At 42.1% G+C, this 16,608-nt stretch overlaps 1 long non-coding RNA gene across 1 annotated transcript; it reads right to left on the reverse strand.

Moving 5' to 3' along the window:
• Positions 1–4,920: 4,920 nt before the first annotated feature.
• On the reverse strand, positions 4,921–16,528 carry LOC132575184 (uncharacterized). Its single transcript, XR_009555660.1, has 4 exons — positions 16,083–16,528; positions 7,368–7,435; positions 5,799–5,851; positions 4,921–5,459 (listed from the first exon to the last, which is right to left on the reverse strand). It is a non-coding gene; the product is annotated as an uncharacterized LOC132575184 (long non-coding RNA).
• Between the last annotated feature and the right edge of the window lie 80 nt (positions 16,529–16,608).

The raw sequence follows: 16,608 nt of genomic DNA on the forward strand, positions 1-16,608 counted from the left end.
TCATTAAGAAAGGTTATAAATAAGCAAAAAAACAAAGAACAAACTACAAAGCATTTTGTTCATAAAGAGAGAATTTCCAATGAGAAATTTTGTTCATAATTGAGAATTTCATATATATGAAATTATTCCTCTGAAAAAACACTTTAATAATTCAAGAAACTAAAGTTTATTTTATTATATTTATATCCCACTCTCCCCTGAAGGGCTCAAGGCAGCTAACAACAGTTAAAACTACATAAAATTAAATCATTACAATAAAAATACTAATATGTTTGATTCTAATATAATTAGTTCCCAGTGATTAATAAGTGACCTACATGTTGTCACCCACTTTTTTTCATAACCCAGCTCAAAATCAACTTAAAAAAAAAAAAGTTCTCATCTGAATCTCTTGGTCCTTATCCCCAACTAAAAAAATTCTAAGTATCATATTTGCAGCTCTGGTAACAGCAATAACTATGACTATTTGCTTATCTTCTTAACTACTATGTTCAAATGAAAACTACATGTTATTTGGGCTGTAATTTTTTCCTGTGTGTAAGCCCCTTTGAATAAAGTGGGATTCACTTCTGAATCACCTGCTTAGGATCACTGTGTTCTTAGCCAGATTTTCAAACCTATTAGCAGGGCTTTTTTTGTAGAAAAAGCCCAGCAGGAACTCATTTGCATATTAGGCCACACTCCCTGACATCACCATTGTTTCACACAGGATTTTGTAGAATAAGCCCAGCAAGAAGTCATTTGCATATTAGATCACACCCCCTGATGCGTTCCTGTGCATTGCTACTCAAAAAATCCCTATTAGAATTAGATGCAGGCTATTTTTGCACCACCGTCCTCAAAATACAAAAATTTAGGTAATTAGGCAATGTTAGGTAATTAGAAAACTTATTTATAGCCTTGAAGGTAACAACCACATAAATATCTGCAATAAAAGGCAATAAAGAAAACCTTTATAATAAAATTCAATTTAATTTGACAAAAACTTTAAATAAAAGAGACATTTAAATAAAAGAGCCAGTTTGGTGTGGAGAGCCAGTTTGGTGTAGTGGTTAAGTGTGCGGACTCTTATCTGGGAGAACCGGGTTTGATTCCCCACTCCTCCACTTGCACCTGCTAGCATGGCCTTGGGTCAGCCGTAGCTCTGGCAGAGGTTGTCCTTGAAAGGGCAGCTGCTGTGGGAGCCCTCTCCAGCCCCACCCACCTCACAGGGTGTCTGTTGTGGGGGAGGAAGGTAAAGGAGATTGTGAGCCGCTCTGAGACTCTTCGGAGTGGAGGGCGGGATATAAATCCAATATCTTCTTCTTCTAAATCTCTTCAGGTATGTCAGACCCCAAGATCAAATCCGCTTTTGCTTCAGAGACCTTTAAGAACATAAGAGAAGGCATGATGGATCAGACCAATCGCTCATCCAGTCCAACACTGTCGCGCAATGGCAAAAACAAACAAACAAAAAAACCCAGTTGTCATCAGGAGGTCCACCAGTGGGGCCAGGAAACTAGAAGCCCTCCCACTCTCCCCCCCAACCACCAAGAATACAAAGCATCACTGCCCTAGACAGAGAGTTCCATCTATACCTTGTGGCTAATAGCCACTGATAGACCTTTGCTCCATGTTTATCCAATCCCCTCTTGAAGCCATCTATGCATGTAGCTGCCACCACCTCATGTGGCAGTGAATTCCATGTGAGAATCACCCTTTGGGTGAAGTAGTACTTTCTTTTACCTCATTTTAACCTGACTGCTCAGCAATTTCATTGAGTTCTTGTGAGAAAGGGAGAAAAGTACTTCTCTACCTTCTCTATCTCACACATAATCTTGTAAACCTCTATCATATCACCCCTCAGTCGTTTCTCCAAGCTAAAGAACCCAAGCGTTTTAACCTTTCTTCATAGGGAAAGTATTCCAACCCTTTAATCATTCTAGTTGCCCTTTTCTGCACTTTTTCCAATGCTATATCTTTTTTGAGGCGTGGTGACCAGAATTGTACACAGTACTCCAAATGAGGCCACATCATCAATTTACACAGGGGCATTACGATACTGGCTGATTTGTTTTCAATTCCCTTCCTAATAATTCCCAGCATAGCATTGGCTTTTTAAAAATTGCAGTCGCATAGTCTCAACATTTTCAGTGTGTTATCTACTGTCGCACCCTGGGCACCCCTCCCAATCTCCCGATGCTGCCGTTGCCCCTCCTGGGCACTCTGGGGCATTCCCCGGAGGTCTCAGAAACAGGGGGTGGGAGCCGGGTTACTTCACCACAGGCCCCCGTTCCCCTCCTGGCTGTGCTGCGGCTCCTGTCCCTCTCTCTCGCGAGGCAGCCTCAATAAGCACCGGCCAGCTTCCTCCCCAACTTCCTGCCTCCCTTCCCTTTATCCTCCTGTCCCAATCCTCTCCCTTCCTGGGTTCCGCCCCTCTCTGGCTCCTCCCCCCCTTCAAATCCCCAGACTCCCGGGAGAGGCGAGCCGGGGCTGGGCTGCCTGGGCGTGCCTCGGGCGTCCTGGACCTCTGTAGCGTGCTGGGGTGTGGCGTCTCTCGCCGCCACGGGTCAGGCGGCTCTCCTCCTCTCTGCCCAGCGCTGGGCTCAGCTTCTCCCTCCTGCTCCCCAACGTCTTGCTCTGGCCGGGCTCCTCGGACCCGGAGACGGGCTCGTCGGCTGAGAGGCGTCGTTCGGGCGGCTGTTGGCACCCCCTCAGCCCAGGTGGGGGGTGGGGCCGCCGTGGGGGCTTGGGAAAGTGTGGGAGGCTCTCGGGGTGGCGATGGGGGCCGGGAACGGCTGGCAGGCGCCGGGGGGTCCCCCTCGCGCAGTCGTTGCCCGGGCTGGGCAGGACATCTACTATGACTCTAAGATTTCTCTCTTGGTCAGTCTCCATCAGTTCGAACCCCATCAACGTATATTTATAGTTAGAATTTTTGGTCCAATGTACATTACTTTGCACTTGGCCACATTGAACCTCATTTGCCATGCAGACACCCACTAGCCCAGCCTTGACAGATCCCTTTGAAGTGCCTCACAATCCTCCTTAGTTCTCACCATCCTGAACAATTTAGTGTCATCTGCAAACTTTGTCACTTTGCTGTTTACTCCCAACTCCAAATCATTAATGAGCAAGTTAAATAGCATCGGACCCAGTACTGAGCCCTGCGGTACCCCATTGCTTATCACCCTTCATTGTGAAAATTGCCCATTTATACTCACTGTTTCCTATTAATTAGCCAGTTTTTGATCCACAAAGGGACTTGTTCTGCTACCCCATGACTACTGAGCTTACTTAGGAGCCTTTGATAAAGAACTTTACCAAAAGCTTTCTGAAAGTCAAGGTAAACATGTATTGGGTCCCCCTTGTCCACATGTTTGTTTACCCCCTCAGGTTAGTGTGACAAGATCCTCCCTTATAGAACCCATGCTGAGTCTTTTCAGGAGAAGGTGCACTCTGACCTACCAGAAGATCAGTTAGTTATGATGGCAAAGACTGGCCTTAAAAAAAACAACCCACCTTTGCACTTAATACAGTTTCTGAGCAGCAAATGTCCACTTGCATAGTACATTCTGTGCATAAGGGATGTAGATCTGAATATATGAATATAACTTATACCAATGAATATAACTTATAGCTCACCAATGCCTAGTCTAACTGGCAGCAATTCTCAGGATCACAGGCAGTGGATACCCCAGCTCCTGCTACCAGACATTTTATAACCAGAAATGCTAGGGACTGAACCCAGGTCCTTCTTTAGGCAAAGAATGACACACTGAACCATGGCACCTCTAGATTTAGTAGTTATTTCAATTCAATGCTCATTTCATAATAGGAGGTAGAAATCTGATAGGAAAATGCTGGGCACAATCAATACCAGCCTAATGCTATGGTAACTGGAGAAGCCAGACCTTCTGAATACATTTGCTTTACAAGTTCTGAAGCACAGTGGTACATCTTTCAAGTCCAGGAGCATGAAATCCTCTAACTTTTTAGTGCTGAGAAGCCAAACTACAACAAAGAAGAAAGCACTCTGTCACTAATCTCATGGAATTGAGTAACTTGTACTGTATATTAAGGCTCCTGCAGATTTCTACTACTCAGAGGTCTGTTCAGCCATTCCCTGTTGGAAGGGTTATATCTCACTTGCTGCTGCAGGAAGGAGATAATAGACACAGAAGGGTGAACTGTCTCCCTTGCTTCAGACAGAATAAATCAGTTTGCATCTACACCCTGGCACGTGTCCATACATCAACTATTGTAAATCTTGTTACTTCTTTTTGTAATGCACTTTTTAAATATTTGCACACCTTGGTGATCAAATTCACAAAATTAAATCTAGGTTTTGGTTCCTCTGGGTATTTTATTTTTGTGACTATTGTCAAGATCTTCCTTTTGGTCACATTTCAGTTATAGTTTTAAGTGAGCAGATGTTAGTAATGGTAGATTAGATTACTGAAATGTGCTCTGTGTAGGGTTGCCCTTGAAGGCTGTCCAGAGGCTACAGTTGGTACAGAATACTGCAGCCAGAACGCTGACTGGTTGGTCATGGAGACCATATCACTCCAGTTTAGCTCCATCAGCACTGGCTCCCAATTTATTTCCAGGCCCAATGTAAGCGGTTGGTGTTGACCTTTAAAGCCCTATATGGCTTGGGACTAGCATACCTTAAGGACTGCCTTCTTCAATAAGAACTTACCTGTCCACTTGGATCATCTTCAGAAGCCCTGCTTCAGGTGCCCCACAATCTGAAAGCAACCTAAAGGGTGTTGGCTGGGCAATTCAAGAAAGGGCCTTCTCGGTCATGGTGCCAAAACTTTGGAACACTGTCCCCAGGGAAATTAGTCTGTCTCTCTTTATTGTTGTCTTCTGCCAGAGGATGAAGATTTTTTTGTTTTGTTTGGCATACCTCCAATAACTGTTATCAGCATTCCTCTCTGGTTTTGGTGTTGTATGTGTTTATGCATTTTTATTGAATATTTGCATATGAACTTTTTTTAAAAAAAGGTGTTGAAATGTTTAATCTTTTGTTGGATGTTGCCTTGGAAACCATATTTGGATGGGAAAGTGGCATAGAAATGTTTTAAATAACTAATAACAAACAACAAACAATATCAGCACCTTATAGACCAACACAAATTTCCAGGGTAAAAGTTCATGCGTGAACTTTGATTCACAAAAGCTTTTAACTTGGGGGTTTTGTTGGCATTTAAGGTGCTATTGCTCTCCAGTTATAAATAGTTCCACTTGCCCTCAAAGTGTGTAGAGTCCATCATATCCATTTTTTTTCTTCCTGGGATGGTATTGTTGAGTGATGACATTTTTGTATACATCTCTGCACGTCCTCTCTTTCTTTATAACTTTTACACAAGATAATAACATATGGCATCTTGCAATTATATGATTCAGTGAATGAACTGAGCAGCACAGACAGACAGATTGGAAGAAGATTGTGTATTATCTTCTGTATCTGTAATCAGCTACAGCAGGAAGCAAAAGGTGGAATAAGCATTAAGAAATCACACGAACTGAGAATTAACAATTTGTTTCTAAAGTTGGACTTAAAAATAATTGTGTTGGAGCATGTAAACACATCTATCAACATTTAGATACTATGTTAAATTAAGCTTTTAGGTGTAGCAGTTAAAGCACTACTAAGTAGATTACTCAGGTATAGCTCAAAAGCTTACGTAACCATTTTAGTCTACATTTACAGAAAAGAATAGTCTTGCAGACCTATTAAAATATAGAGGGACAAACTTGTGTGCAAAAGTCTTTTTCTTCCAAAAGTTTATACTAAAAAATAATATTTCATTTACCTGTTTTATAATATTATCCTCTGGATGAGCATGAACTGTTCTGGTAAAAGCAGCTGTTACAAAGAGAGACAACATGTAACTGGTCAGATGGTTGTGACAGACATTTCAATTGGTGTAAATATATGCAGATATCTACTGCCAAGATTTCATCACCAAGTCTTTTATTCATTCAGTATTGCTTTGATTACCTGAAGAGTGGCAGATTTAAAGCCATCAATTATGCAGAGAACTGGTGCTGTTTAATGGTTAGACAGGGCAGACCCAAGTTCAGATCTCCACTCAGACTGGGAAGATCATTCATAGCCCCATCCTAAAAGCTCTAGCTTGAAAGGGCTTAAGATGGTAACAAAGTGCCACAACAGCAGACCTTGGTGGTGCTGAGAATGTTGTAGGTAATACATAAGTTTATAAAATGCCATCACTTGGCCATTAGTTGTCTTTTTTTTTAAACTAACTCTTCTTTTAAACTTCCTAATGCCAACCAAGTCTGCATTTAATCACATCCCTCTTAGAAGCCAATCATAACTCTCTATGGCAGTCAATCACAGCTCCCCATCCCAGGAACTAAGACATTCAGCACAGGGGTATTCTACTTTGGCCCATGGCATGCACACTTAGAGCACAGAATCTTTCACATGGGTGACAGCAAATGCACTTAAAGTGCACTCAGCACAAGCAGACCACAGAGAAAACAAAGCCTGTACCATCCCACAGCTAATTATCAACCTTGGTCATATCCATGGCAAGTACGCAGCCTACAATATTGATCACCAAGGGGAGAGGATAGTCCTGTCAATGAACCAAGAAGGCAAATGCACCCAGCACCGATAAGACAAGGAAGGGAAGGGGAGAGCCTGGGTGAAACAAGGGGAGCTGCCCCAATTCTCATGGTCCCCAAATGCCTAGACAGATGGTGCAGTTGTCAGCCTGAAATCAGCACAGATCAATGAGTTACATCCCCCCCACACACACACGCACACATGATGGTGCCCCCACAGCACTGTGTCAGGGCACCAGGACAGGAACAGGCAGTACAACTGGTTGTGCATCCTTCAGAAGCCAGTCATGCTGGGGTCTGTTACTGCAGCTCCCCACTGCACAGGAACTGTTGTAGGCAAACCCATGTGGCAATTGCCATTGAAATTAATTTATATTTTAAAAATCCACCTAGTTAATCTGAAGGCCTTCTAGAAAGAGCCCCACCTACTTTATAAAAACAGTTAGGGGTGCCATGAAAAGGTGTTGGTGGGCGCTGTGGAACACATGGTGTCCCTGCTGCAGGTTATTTTACTTTTTTTATGCTACACTTTTTGAGTGAGTAAAACCAGAATTTCATTCATTACAAAAGAAAAAATATGCAAAGGAGCTCCTGCTAGAATTCCGCCCCTGGTCCTTCTGATAGAGAAGTTTTAATTTCTAGGATGCAATATAAACATAAAATATGTTAGAGGATGGATTCCAAAGTCAGTTAATCTCCAGATTTTTACTGACAACTCAACCAGTCACTCAACCCTCTACAGAATTTAACAGCAGACTCTTAACTTGCATTCTGCAAATCAGAATACTTACGGATGGGGAGATACTGCCATCTTCACATATTTTGGTTTAAAGACTTTCAGGAAGGCATTTACAATAGCCTGTAAACAAGGACATGTTTTACATGTCAGTCATTTGGCCCCAGCATCACCATGTTTAAAAGATACTACTACAAATTTCCAAAGAGCATTTAAAGAAAGGATGGCATAATTAAATGGCCAAATAAAAACAGTAATAATTAATTCCATAGTGGCATATTCAAAAGGAAAATTTGAGTGGAAAAGTACATTTAACATAGATTCAATTCTTCCATACATTATGTATCTCAATGCAGAGCATATGTAAGATGAGTTTCAAAACAATACACTTTTTTGTTGTTGAGATTTATTTTCAACTAATATGATGGAGGGGGAGAGAATGATTTGAATTAGATCTGCAAGCTTCCATAATAGAATAGAATAAACTTAATGAATTTCCTAGTATACTATTACATATACATTATTACATGACCATTTCCCTTATCCTTGACCAACAATTTATCATTTAAAATGCAATATACTCTTCATATGAATTATCAGAAAGCCCCAGGTTTCTATTTTTAAGTAGCTGCTGTTTCAGTTACAAAGCCACTATCTATGGCTCTAGAAGACAGAAGCTCTCCTTTTCATAAATAAACACATATCATTTGTATATTAGCTAATTAAAAAAATTCCCCCCAAAACATTTCTGTTAAATATTATGACAAATCTGAATTTTAGAATGTTTCTGAAATTAATGACATCAAAATTAGTTAAACTGTGAGTAATGACAGAATGGGAACAATTTGCCTCTCCCATCTCCCTCTCCAGATCCTCTAGATTCTCAGGGACTAGGATACTGATATATAATCCTACCCTTTTCTTTTGAATTGACATTGCTGCTTTCACCATTCTGTCCCCCTTTAGCATATTTAGTCCCTCATAAAACTGCTTTTGAGATTTTTTAAAAAGAAGAAACCCTTTATTAGGTAGCCTGATTTTGCTCGTTTGTTATAATGGAGTCATTCAACTTCATTAGGTTAGGAACACATGAGGAATCATGGGAGAGAACAACAATTTGGTAATCAAGTAATTAACACTAGTTTTATTATTTGAAAAAGTTATTCTTTCATTTTAAATTGAAACAACAAAAACTCTGGTTTGAACCTAAGATGCTAAAAAACCAACATAAACTGTAAAAACCCCCACCTATCATTGTTAATCACTATTTGTTTTTTTGCAGGATATATACACAGTATGTCCCAGAAGTGAGTACACCCCCGCACATTTTGTAAATATTTAAGCATATCTTTTCATGTAACAACACTGAAGAAATGACACTTGGCTACAATGTAAAGTAGTGAGTCGACAGCTTGTATAACAGTGTAAATAATAATAATACTTTTTATTTATATCCCGCCCTCCCCGCCGAAGCAGGCTCAGGGCGGCTCACAACATATTAGTTCAATACAATGGCACTTCATGGCAATGAACTCTCTGAGGATCTGAAAAAACAAATTGTTGCTCTAAATAAAGATGGTCTAGGCTATTAGAAGATTGCCAAGACCCTGAAACTGAGCTGCAGCACGGTGGCCAAATGTGCTGTCCCCTCAAAATTCCGCAACACATGGCCTTTAATGTCTAAATTGCTGGCAACAGAAGTGAGTACACCCCTAAGTGATAATGTCCTAATGGCGCCCAATTAGCTGTTTTCCCTCCCTGGTGTCATGTGCCTTGTTAGTGGTACAAGGTATCAGGTGTGAAGAGGGAGCAGGTTATGGCTCTCACTCCCTCATACTGGTCACTGGAGGTTCCACATGGCACTTCATGGCAATGAACTCTCTGAGGATCTGAAAAAACAAATTGTTGCTCTACATAAAGATGGCCTAGGCTATAAGAAGATTGCCAAGACCCTGAAACTGAGCTGCAGCACGGTGGCCAAGACCATACAGTGATTTAACAGGACAGGTTCCACTCAGAACAGGCCTCGCCATGGTCGACCAAAGAAGCTGAGTGCCCATGCTCGGTGTCATATTCAGAGGTTGGCTTTGGGAAATAGACATATGAGTGCTGCCAGCATTGCTACAGAGGTTGAAGGGGTGTGGGGTCAGCCTGTCAGTGCTCAGACCATACACCGCACGCTGCATCAAATTGGTCTGCAGGGCTGTCATCCCAGAAGGAAGCCTCTTCTAAAGATGATGCTCAAGGAAGCCCGCAAATGGTTTGCTGCAGACAAGCAAACTAAGGACATGGATTTCTGGAACCAATGAGACCAAGATAAACTTATTTAGTTCAGATGGTGTCAAACGTGTGTAGCGGCAACCAGGTGAGGAGTACAAAGACAAGTGTGTCTTGCTTACAGTCAAGCATGGTGGTGGGAATGTCATGGTCTGGGGCTGCATGAGTGCTGCTGGCACTGGGGAGCTAAAGTTCATTGAGGGAACCATGAATGCCAACATGTACTGTGACATACTGAAGCAGAGCATGATCCCCTCCCTTCGGCGACTGGGCTGCAGGGCAGTATTCCAACATGATAATGACCCCAAACACACCTCCAAAATGACCACTGCCTTGTTAAAGAAGCTAGGGTAAAGGTGATGGACTGGCCAAGCATGTCTCCAGACCTAAACCCTATTGAACATCTGTGGGGCATCCTGAAATGGAAGGTGGAGGTGCGCAAGGTTTCTAACATCCACCAGCTACGTGATGTCACGGAGGAGTGGAAGAGGATTCCAGTGGCAACCTGTGAAGCTCTGGTGAACTCTATGCCCAAGAGGGTTAAGGCAGTGCTGGAAAATAATGGTGGCCACACAAAATATTGACACTTTGGGCCCCATTTGGAGATTATCACTTAGGGGTGTACTCACTTTTGTTGCCAGCAGTTTAGACATTAATGGCTGTGTGTTGCGTAATTTTGAGGGGACAGCACATTTACACTGTTATACTAGCTGTAGACTCACTACTTCACATTGTAGTCAAGTGTCATTTCTTCAGTGTTGTCACATGAAAAGATATACTTAAATATTTACAAAATGTGAGGGGGTGTGCTCACTTCTGGGACATACTGTGTGTGTGTGTATATATATCTATTATTTATTTATTTTACTCCAAGCATATATTTGTCAGTGTAGTCCAGGGCAGCCTAATGTTTACAGCAGCATTTGGTGTACTAGTGTATGACCCTACTCTTCAATGTTTCCCTGCATCAGTTCAGTTTCCCTTTGCAAAACAGACATTCTGCCAAAAAAGTGCAACTTGGATTTTTTTTAACACTTTCAGCATTGCATTTCTTCTAAAGTACTGTTAGAACCGATAAGCATTTTTGGTTAAATTACAAAATCACATTTTTCTGCACATATGGAGTATATAGGGATCCTTGCATTATCTGGATATCCAAGCCCAGTTTACTATAAAATGTAGTGTTACTAGTATTACTATCTATTCCTTATTCCCATGTCTTGCTCTCTAGTTTGAAGAGCACAGAAATCAGAGGAAAGAGAATATGGAAGATTTTGTCTCCCAGCCCCCTAATGAGGTAGGCTGATGTGGCCACTCCAAGGCATGCCAGGAGTCTCTTCTCCCTGCATCTTTTATTCTTAGGTTTCTGTGTTGAAAGATGGCATTTCAATGATAAGGATCAGTTTTATGGAACCACTAGCCTTCAGGCTTCATGTTGCTTGTGGGTTTTAAACTGAAGTTGGCAGGTGTAAAAATTGAAGAGTTTTCCTGGATTTGCTATTCCTCCCAAATGATTCTCTTTTGTAGCATACAGGAGTCACTTGTTTTACAGTCAATTATAAACATTCCTGTTTCCTCTGGCTTATGAACGCTCTTCACTTAAATTTTTGCTTGTTTTGTGTATTACCTAGGGATGCCTGACATGAAAGGGGTTTTATAAATGTATGTAGAGGCCAGATGTATTGCCAGATGTTGTAAAGAAAAAATGTTCTCCAACAAAACAACTCCTGTTTGTATTTAATTTTTTTTTTATCACAGAGGCTTTGAGCCAAATGAGACAAGACACCAACAGACTAAAGTGCAGAATCTGGTCTGTTGTCAAGCCCTTACAAAGTGGCAGGGTGGTGGTGGGGTGATTTAAACTGCTGCAAGGGCAGGCAGGAGGAGCTGAATCCTCTCTCATTTGCACTTTCATTCTAAAACTATATTTTACGCTGTTTTTCTCCATGTGAAGCACTATAACCAGAAGTAGCCCCCACCAGGACTTTTTAAAGACAGGATTTTTTTTTAAGAGAACTTTATAGAGAAAAGTGTATGGGGGGAGGTTCATGCCCCCCGCCAAGTTGTCCATCCATTCTGTGCCTATGGCCACCTTACTCTGTTGTGCCGTGAGATTGCATGGAGAACTTTTGTTCAATTGCTTGTCTATTTTTCTTCCATAATGTGCAATTCCCAAAGGCAGCCATGTCATTTCATCTTCTAAAATGGAATTTGATGAAAGTGTAAAAATTCACCACTTGGAGATATTCAGCTATTAAGTTCCCAAATTGAACACACAAGTTTTTTGTCTATCAAGTCCAGTACTAGTTAGCTGGCTAGCAGAGGCTCTCTGTGGTCTTGGCTCCCTCCTATCACTTACTAAATGACCCTCTAAAGGGAGAAGTCAAATACCGATCCTGGAACCATCTCCATGCAAAGCATGTACTCTGTCACTGAGATACCACTTCTCCCCTGCATCTTCTCACTAGAAGAAGGTACCTCTCTCTTTGTACATCTGATGCATTTTTAAAAATTATATTTACAACTAAACAACTCAATTAACATCTCTCAGGAACATGGTTCAGATTGGAATGCTGAGTCCACGGATTTGAGTGACCAGTAGGGAAAAGACTTGCTGTTCATGCTTGGTCCCTTCCAGTCACGTGCCTCCTGCTGTCCTCTATTTATTTATTTATCTTATTAGAAACATTTATTAGCTGGCTTTCCACCATACAGGAACTCAAGGCGACTTATAATACAAACAGCAACAAAACACATTAAAATACACAAAAATCTCCAATTTAAAATCTACAATTGCAAACTGCCAGTAGGAAGAAGGACTGCAACCAGGGCTTTTTTGAGTTGGAATGCACAGGAAAGCAGTTCCGGCTGGGTCAGGGGGTGTTGACTAATATGCAAATGAGTTCCTGCTGGGCCTTTTCTATTTAAAAAAGCCCTGACTGCAACTTATCCAATGCTGACATAAATAAAACTGTCTTTAGCTGCCTCCTACAGGTTGTGAGGGGGTAGGTGTACTTCTATAGGGAGCTTGTTCCACAATCTTGGGACTGCCACTGAAAACTCTACTCATGACATTTTTAAAAGTTTACGGTGTTATTGTTGCTCCATTCTTCCCACCAACACAACCACAGAAATCATACTATACATCTATGTGCAGAAGGCTTTTGGTGGTGGTGCTGCAGGGAAGGTGGCAAGTGGCAGCAATGGCAACAGCCTAAGGCCCAGCTGTCCCTTTCTTTTTTCCTTGAATCCCTTAAGACTTTACTGTGTTGCTCAGATCACCAAGGAATTTCCAAACCTGGCTAGGGAAGAAGTAAACTTGATTCAAGAGTTACAGTTTTATATGCTAATGTGTTTGCACTTTATTGTGATTGCAAATGACACTAGTCATTCATACAACAGTAGGACCTAGGTATACACTGTAAAGTTGTTGCCAATATAGATAATATGTTTAATTTATTTAAATGAATATTTTCCAATGTATTGCTGCAGTCACTTGGCTAGTACGTATTTTTAGCTAATGATCCCACTTCTCAGAATTAAAAAAAAAAATCAAAATAGCTGTTTTAATGATGATGTAGGGAAAAATAAAAAACCCATTCTCTATCTTCACAAAATTCAATCTAAACTAAATCTTATGTTTTATATCATTCTTATTTATGAAAAAAATTCCATCCTACCTTTCTTTTCATAGCTCAAAGCAACTTAAAACTCATTTCATTAAAACAATAAACATAAAATAAACCATTTGTTAACAAAACACTCATTGTAATCCCATGTGTGTCACTCAAGTCTCACTAAATTCCCTTACAGCCTTACAGTGCTTTTCTAAAAAGCTCCCCAGGAAGCAAAGTTCCCTCTAAGATGTGGAGTCTTGTGAGCAAAAATTCAACTTTTTGAGCTACTGGCATTAAAGTTGTGAGCTACTACATAAATCAGTTTGCTCTGGGGCCATTTTTTCTGAGCTAAGACAAAAATGTGTGAGGAGCTTGAAAATTGTGCGCTAGCTCACACAAACTCAGCTTAGAGGGAACACTGCCAGGAAGTCTGTTCCATAAAATGGGACCCATTTCTGGAAAGGAATGGGGTCTAGAAGATGGCCAGCAAGCAATCCTAGGTGAATGGGTCATCTGGGAAGTACATGACCAGCAATCTGGAACTGGTGAATGGGAACATAAGAAGAAACAGAAACAGTGCTTCAGATATGGGAAGTCTGTAGCTGTGAAGCTATGTTACACATTTTTATAAGTGTTCAGTTCCATCCTTTGTTGGAAAATAGCCCCTTCTTCTCCCCCTTAGCTTCTGCATTTAAAGCCAAGTCTAAGTTAGGCAAACTCAAGTAATTACGTGGTTCAAAAGATTGCCTTCTGATACCAATACCTATGTATCCTTAATAATGCACTCACCAATTCTAGAAAGCTATATGGTACAGAATAAGGAATGAGAGGTGATTTAGTTGACATAAGAAACTAAGTTACACATTGTACAGGGAAAAGGAGATTATAGGTCATCTAATAAAACATTTGCTATACCAACTCAGACAGTGGTAAGTACTGATTTGTGCAGTCCAAATTAACAACTGAAATTACCTTAGTGCTGGTGCCTCTTCTGTTGCAACTGCAAGAGACCATGCTGGCAGTCCTCTTAATGCAGTTCCTTTCCATGCTATCTTCACTCAACCAGAATGCTTTTTCTGGATCAAAGGCTCCAAAATCTTTAGCTCAAGGCAGGTTGATAAGTTCAATATATGTGATTCCTTTCCTGTGGTTGCTATGTGCTATAAGCTATATATTTGCTGCAATCCTCAACATGCTGTCCTGGAAACATGCACCACTGAATAGAATGGGACCTATTTTGGATCACTCTCACAGGGTTCTGATTTAACCATAATCCTCTATAAACCGGAATGTTTGGGTGGTTTCCCCTCTTTTGTTTGGCTTATTAAAGTTGTGCTGCAATGCTTGTTTTCAGTCTCTTGGTGCTAGTTTGGTGCACTTCACTTCAACATATTTGAAGATACAGCCAACACAAAAGTGACACCTAGTGATAGCAGATTAGTATTAGCTCTCTCCTAACAGTAAAAAGATAGCCACTGAACAAAAAGAAATCTTGAACGCATAAAGCCAGAAAAAGGACTAGTCACTCACTGTTACAATGTCTAGTACCGCCTCCACATAAAAGTAATGTGGCTTTGCCCTCCAGTTTTCAATGCAAAATGTATAGTTTTAAACATGGTGATGATGAGGATTAGATATTGGATTTATATTCCACCCTCCACTGAAGAGTCTCAGAGCAGCTCACAATCTCCTTTACCTTCCTCTCCCACAACAGACACCCTGTGAGGTGGGTGGGGCTGGAGAGGGCTCTCACAGCAGCTGCCATTTCACGGACAACCTCTGCCAGAGCTATGGCTGACCCAAGGCCATAGAGGGTCTACAGGGCCCATAAACCATAGTAGCTCCCATTTTTACTAAAAGTTCATATTATAGTTTTGTGCTCTCTCTAGTAGCCTTCATCAGTTACCTGCACTAAGGAAAAACCTCTTTGGTTTTTTGGGCTTGTCTGAACTTTCTGTAAACAAACAAGCAACCACAGGCAAAGCACACAAGGTTCAATTATGCAATAGAATCTTTAGAAAACAGAGTACTGTAAATATGGCAAGAGACGATACAGAGAAGTGGAATATGCTCAAGTGGATCTTTATACATTTATGCTATAAAACCCTCAAGAGATCTTACCTCATGATTTGGCACTCAGTTCCAACCCTGCAAAACCTTGATGTGTTGTATTATGCTGCTCCAACCCACTTTTTTGGCAGCCCACTGAGTAATCATACTGCTTAACTGATAAAATGACAAGTACAGTACCTTTTTATACAGGAACCCTTTCCACTAACCCTGTTAGGGTCCGACTGTGATTTCTTAGCAGAGGATTAGTAGGATACTGAAGGTGAAATTAGCAATTAGGTTTTGAAAGAAGGGCTTATGTCCCTTTAAGAACTGTTAAACAGGGCAGTATTTAGCAGGTGCAGTTTTATCATACACCACTGCTACACTGGAGGTGGGAAAACTATACCAGTGCAACTTCCATCTTCCTCAGAAAAAGCTGAAGTAGGTAAGTTAAGCTGAGAGAAGAATGATTGTGGGAAGAGGAGTACCCGGATTCTTTTCAAAAACCGTAAAAGGAATCAGTTCTTCACCTCATCCACAGATAATATGACAAAATGCAATCAGGGAGGGGGGGAGTGGCTATGGGGTAATTTTTATGTTTAAGAACTACTAGAAATAATGTAGTGAGATAAATTATATTTTCCCCAGTAGCGATTTGTGCGGGGAGTATATGACTGAGTACTCATCTGGCAAGGATGTTTGAGCGGCGAAGTACAAGCGGGTCTTCGACCCCAGACAAACTATTAGGGAGGCCTCGTCTATCGATAACCTGGCTGGCACTTTTCCTATCCCGCCCCAGAGCCATGACCATTACTAATCCCCACCATGCACTGCGCCCAGGGAGAAGCGGCGCCGGCAGCCGCTCCGCTCGCCCCATTTCTCCTCCGGAGGTCGAGGAGACTGCAGCAAGAAGAGGACTGACCCGGGACCACAAAGCCCCGCCCTTCTCGGAACCCAACAACTCGCTTAGTGCCTGGCCCGAGGAGCGCTAACCCCACCCCCCCATCCATGATTAGCCAGAGCCCGGAGTATTCTTCGCTTCCTCTCCTTGTCATTGGGCGGGCCCTGCGGGTCTGTCAGCTCCCCTCTTCCCCTCTGATTGGAGAAGGCCGTGCGATGGGTTGGCCGTGCTGTCAGTCAGGGAAACTGGTCGAGGAGCGGAGGGAGGGAGGAAGGAGGGAGGGGAGCGAAGGAAACATCTGGCTGCCGCAGCCCGGGCCCGTCTGTGCCGCCGCCGCTGCTGTGCGTGCTCCTGCGCTGCGTGCGCCCGGCTCCCCGCCCCCTCCTGCTCTGCCGGCCCGGGCTGTTCTGGGGCACTGCCATGGGGAGCGGCTGAGGCGGCGCAGGGGA

The sequence above is a fragment of the Heteronotia binoei genome, chromosome 1 (assembly GCF_032191835.1).
Source record: "Heteronotia binoei isolate CCM8104 ecotype False Entrance Well chromosome 1, APGP_CSIRO_Hbin_v1, whole genome shotgun sequence".
NCBI classification, from domain to species: Eukaryota; Metazoa; Chordata; class Lepidosauria; order Squamata; family Gekkonidae; genus Heteronotia; species Heteronotia binoei.